Source organism: Triticum aestivum, chromosome 5A, assembly GCF_018294505.1.
Source record: "Triticum aestivum cultivar Chinese Spring chromosome 5A, IWGSC CS RefSeq v2.1, whole genome shotgun sequence".
In the NCBI taxonomy this organism is placed as follows: domain Eukaryota; kingdom Viridiplantae; phylum Streptophyta; class Magnoliopsida; order Poales; family Poaceae; genus Triticum; species Triticum aestivum.
The window spans coordinates 380,894,046-380,899,913 of NC_057806.1; positions in this window are offsets into that span (position 1 = coordinate 380,894,046).

The window sequence follows — 5,868 nt, forward strand, 5'->3', positions numbered from 1 at the left end:
ACCATGTGAACTATGGTTTGGCAAGAAACCTAAGCTGTTGTTTCTTAAAGTTTGGGGTTGCGATGCTTATATGAAAAAGTTTCATCCTGATAAGCTCAAACTCAAATCGGAGAAGTGCGTCTTCATAGGATATCCAAAGGAAACTATTGGATACACCTTCTATCACAAATCCAAAGGCAAGACTTTTGTTACTAAATTCGGAAACTTTCTGGAGAAGGAGTTTCTCTCGAAAGAAGTGAGTGGGAGGAAAGTAGAACTTGACGAGGTAACTGTACCTGCTCCCTTATTGGAAAGTAGTACATCACACAAAACTGTTTCTGTGACACCTACACCAGTTAGTGAGGAAGCTAATGATGATGATCATGAAACTTCAGAACAAGATACTACTGAACCTCGTAGATCAACCAGAGTAAGATCCGCGCCAGAGTGGTACGGTAATCCTGTTCTAGAAGTCATGCTACTAGATCATGATGAACCTACGAACTATGAAGAAGCGATGGTGAGCCTAGATTCCGCAAAGTGGCTTGAAGCCATGAAATCTGAGATATGATCCATGTATGAGAACAAAGTATGGACTTTGGTTGACTTTCCCGATGATCGGCAAGCCATAGAAAATAAATGGATCTTCAAGAAGAAGACGGACGCTGATAGTAGTGTTACTATCTACAAAGCTAGAATTGTCGCAAAAGGTTTTCGACAAGTTCAAGGTGTTGACTACGATGAGATTTTCTCACTCGTATCTATGCTTAAGTCTGTCCGAATCATGTTAGCAATTGCCGCATTTTATGAAATCTGGCAAATGGATAAACAAAACTGCATTCCTTAATGGATTTACTAAAGAAGAGTTGTATACGATGCAACTAGAAGGTTTTGTCGATCCTAAAGGTGTTAACTAAATATGCAAGCTCCAGCGATCCATCTATGGACTGGTGCAAGAATCTTGGAGTTGGAATATACGCTTTGATAAGTTGATCAAAGCATATAGTTTTATACAGACTTGCGGTGAAGCCTGTATTTACAAGAAAGTGAGTGGGAGCACTACAACATTTCTGATAAGTATATGTGAATGACATATTGTTGATCGGAAATAATGTAGAATTATTCTGCAAAGCATAAAGGAGTGTTTGAAAGGAGTTTTTCAAAGAAAGACCTCGGTGAAGCTGTTTACATATTGAGTATCAAGATCTATAGAGATAGATCAAGACACTTGATAAGTTTTTTCAATGAGTACATACCTTGACAAGATTTTGAAGTAGTTCAAAATGGAACAGTCAAAGAAAAGGTTTCTTGCCTGTGTTACAAGGTGTGAAGTTGAGTAAGACTCAAAGCCCGACCACGGCAGAAGATAGAAAGAGAATGAAAGTCATTCTTTATGCCTCAGTCATAGGTTCTATAAAGTATGCCATGCTGTATACCAGATCTATTGTATGCCCTACCACTGAGTTTGGCAAGGGAGTACGATAGTGATCTAGGAGTAGATCACTGGACAGTGGTCAAAATTATCCTTAGTGGAATAAGGATATGTTTCTCGATTATGGAAGTGAAAAAAAAGGTTCGTCGTAAAGGGTTACGCCGATGCAAGTTTTGACACTAATCTAGATGACTCTAAGTCTCGGTCTAGATACATATTGAAAGTGGGAGCAATTAGCTAGAGTAGCTCCATGCAGAGCATTGTTGACATAGAAATTTGCAAAATACATGCGGATCTGAATGTGGCAGACCCGTTGACTAAGATTCTCTCACAAGCAAAACATGATCACACCTTAGTACTCCTTGGGTGTTAATCACATAGCGATGTGAACTAGATTACTGAATCTAGTAAACCCTTTGGGTGTTGGTCACATGGCGATGTGAACTATGGGTGTTAATCACATGATGATGTGAAGTATCGATGTTAATCACATGGTGATGTGATCTAGATTATTGACTCTAGCGCAAGTGGGAGACTGAAGGAAATATGCCCTAGAGGCAATAATAAAGTTATTATTTATTTCCTTATTTCAAGATAAATGTTTATTATTCATGCTAGAATTGTATTAACCGGAAACATAATAAATGTGTGAATACATAGACAAACAGAGTGTCACTAGTATGCCTCTACTTGACTAGCTCGTTAATCAAAGATGGTTATGTTTCCTAACCATGGACAAAGAGTTGTTATTTGATTAACGCGATCACATCATTAGGTGAATGATATGATTGACATGACCCATTCCATTAGCTTAGCACCCGATCGTTTAGTATGTTGCTATTGCTTTCTTCATGACTTATACATGTTCCTATGACTATGAGATTATGCAACTCCCGTTTGCCGGAGGAACACTTTGTGTGCTACCAAACGTCACAACGTAACTGGGTGATTATAAAGGTGCTCTACAGGTGTCTCCAAAGGTACATGTTGGGTTGGCGTATTTCGAGATTAGGATTTGTCACTCCGATTGTCGGAGAGGTATCTCTGGGCCCTCTCGGTAATGCACATCACTTAAGCCTTGCAAGCATTGCAACTAATGAGTTAGTTGCGGGATGATGTATTACGGAACGAGTAAAGAGACTTGCCGGTAATGAGATTGAACTAGGTATTGGATACCGACGATCGAATCTCGGGCAAGTAACATACCGATGACAAAGGGAACAACGTATGTTGTTATGCGGTCTGACCGATAAAGATCTTCGTAGAATATGTAGGAGCCAATATGGGCATCCAGGTCCCGCTATTGGTTATTGACCGGAGACGTGTCTCGGTCATGTCTACATTGTTCTCGAACCGTAGGGTCCGCACGCTTAATGTTACGATGACAGTTATTATGAGTTTATGCATTTTGATGTACCGCAGGTTGTTCGGAGTACCAGATGTGATCACGGACATGACGAGGAGTCTCGAAATGGTCGAGACATAAAGATTGATATATTGGAAGCCTATATTTGGATATCGGAAGTGTTCCGGGTGAAATCGGGATTTTACCGGAGTACCGGGAGGTTACCGGAACCCCCCGGGAGCCATATGGGCCTTCATGGGCCTTAGTGGAAAGGAGAAAGGGGCAGCCCAAGGTGGCCGCGCGCCTCCCCCCTCCCCTAGTCCTATTAGGACTAGGAGAGGTGGCCGCCCCCCTCTCTCTCTTTCCCCCCTTGAGGATTCCTATTCCAACTAGGATTGGGGGGGGGGGGGAATCCTACTCCCAGAGGGAGTAGGACTCCTCCTGGCGCGCCACAAGGCTGGCCGCACCTCTCCCCCCTTGCTCCTTTATATACAGGGGCAGGGGGCACCTCTAGACACACAATTGATCCCGTGATCGTTCCATAGCCGTGTGCGGTGCCCCCTGCCACCATATTCCACCTCGATCATATTGTAGCGGTGCTTAGGCGAAGCCCTGCAATGGTAGAACATCAAGATCGTCACCACGTCGTCATGCTGACGAACTCTTCCCCGACGCTTTGCTGGATCGGAGCCTGGGGATCGTCATCGAGCTGTACGTGTGCTAAGAACTCAGAGGTGCCGGAGTAATGGTGCTTGGATCAGTCGGATCGGGAAAACGTACGACTACTTCCTCTATGTTGTGTGATCGCTTCTGCAGTCGGTCTGCGTTGGTACGTAGACAACACTCTCCCCACTCATTGCTATGCATCACCATGATCTTGCGTGTGCGTAGGAAATTTTTTTGAAATTACTACGTTCCCCAACACCTCTAAACTAACTACTGCCTGTCGCTCGGAAACAGGAAGGGCCTGACACTCCGGCCACTTGTCGTATATATACTCCTGGCATAGCACTTCTTCGCCATCTATGATCTATGCACCTACATCATCACATGAGTCAATGATATGCAACATATATAGTTGAGCAACAGAAAGAGACAGACTTGGCAAAAATAAAAACAACATATCATAAGCATAAATAACAAAGTTCATCGTACCCCAAAATGCCCTAACTAGAGTGATTTTCGCTAGTCGAGGAGGAGGACGGTTTAATTACATCACAAATAAAGTTTCACCGTGCATAACTCAAAGTTTTGTCATACATAAAGTATGGACTAAACGGACACATTGTCATATATCGACAATCACTCCAACATGTCGTTCCATCCATCCAAGTCAGGGAGATAGTCCCCGAGCCTAGTGAAAGGCTTCAGGTCGAGACGCTGAGAGGCTATCCATGTTCGGACGTCTTCCCGCGACATTTGTCCTTCTCCGTAGAACATCCCTGTTTTCCAACGACCTCCTTCATGATGATTTGGGAAAGTTCGCGCTGGATGTTATAGAACTCAGCTCGAAGTCGATGATCCTCGATATCTCCTATGTCCTTTGCCCATTGCAGAATATGGGCATCGCCGGAAGAAGGTGCCATGCGAAGGTTCTGGTGATCCCGTCTGTACTCCAGCATGTGGTGTAGGACATAGAATCCATCATTAAGAGAATCGTTCGGTTGCTGGATGCAGCAGAAGTTGGTCTTATGGCCGAAGGCGACCCTGCCGCCCCTCATCTTCTTGTCCCTGACCTCTCCACCCAGTGATTGGTAGTGATACATAGCACTGTCGAGAACATCCTTGATGTGGGTATAATCCTTTTTGTGAATGTTCTTCGACGTGTCCAAGTAAAGAGCGTGGGAGAATCGGGGGTAGAGGATGATGAGGACGGCGCACCCGCTGCTGCGCAAAATAAGTCCTCAAATTAATTAGCCTCCACCGTGCAAATGAATGATTGAAATCGAAGGAAGGATAGCAGCGCGGATGACTTACACGGGATGATAAGGCACGAGAATCGCCCCCTTGTCCTTATTGGTGAGCATGAAACTGACGATGTAATCCCTCGCGTATTCACGGTGATTTGCGCAGACTCCCAAGAAGCCCTCGTGCATGTAGTACGGGTCAGCGACACAGATATGAGATATCTGCTCAACCCCGATGATGTAGTTCATGTGCAAGGCATAAAGGCGGACAAACGTAAAATCCAGCTTCTTCACGTGAAACATGTCGAATATGTAATTGAATCGGAGGAAGAACTTATCCGCGGGGAAGCTGTCGACGTACGCATTTGCCGCAGAACGTTAACCACGTAGAGTGGGTATCCTGGATCTTTCGAGGCGATGAGGTCTTTCTCTACCCGCAGCACATCGTCATGAAGTCTCTTTAGATCGCCGAATCTGGCCCGTAGCGCTGTTGCAGGTAGGATTGGTTGACCGGGGATATGCCATTTATCCGCACCGGGGATATCTATACGGTCCTGAAGCCGAGGCTGCTGAGGCGGCTGGATCATAGAAACAACTTTTTTGCCTTTCCTCGCTCTCTTCCTAAACTTCTTTACTACCGGAAGGTCGTCCATAATATGTTGAGACGGCAATTCAGGCACCGACTCATGACGCTCAAACCCTGAGGAGGCGCCAGTATAGACATACTGTTCAGCAGCGCCATCGTCGTCCTCATCCTCATCCATGGCGACGTCATCAGCGACTAATGGAGCCTCCTCCTTACCCCGTCCGCTATCACCCAACCCGACACCCGACGATAATTGGGTAGGTGGGGTGTTGATGTTCATACCTTGCTGAGGCTGCGTGCTCGTGGGTGTGCTCCCGGCCGCCTCCAGACGAAGCAGACTCTTTGGCCACAACAGGACCCACCCAGCATTGCAACAATCACCAAGCCGCCGCGGTGTCTCGTCGTCATCCCCCAGTAGTACTGGAGGAGGCAAATTCTCGTGGCCCGGTTTGACACTGGCCACGGAAACCTTGAAGACGTTCGGGGGGATCGGCCGGCTGTGGAACAATGGTTCCTTCGGCTCCATTATCGTCGCCTTCCCCACGTCCACCTTCTGGTCGCCGATGGTGTACAATATGGTGCACGGGGTTTCGTCGGCCTGCAAAGAAAAGTCTGCGAC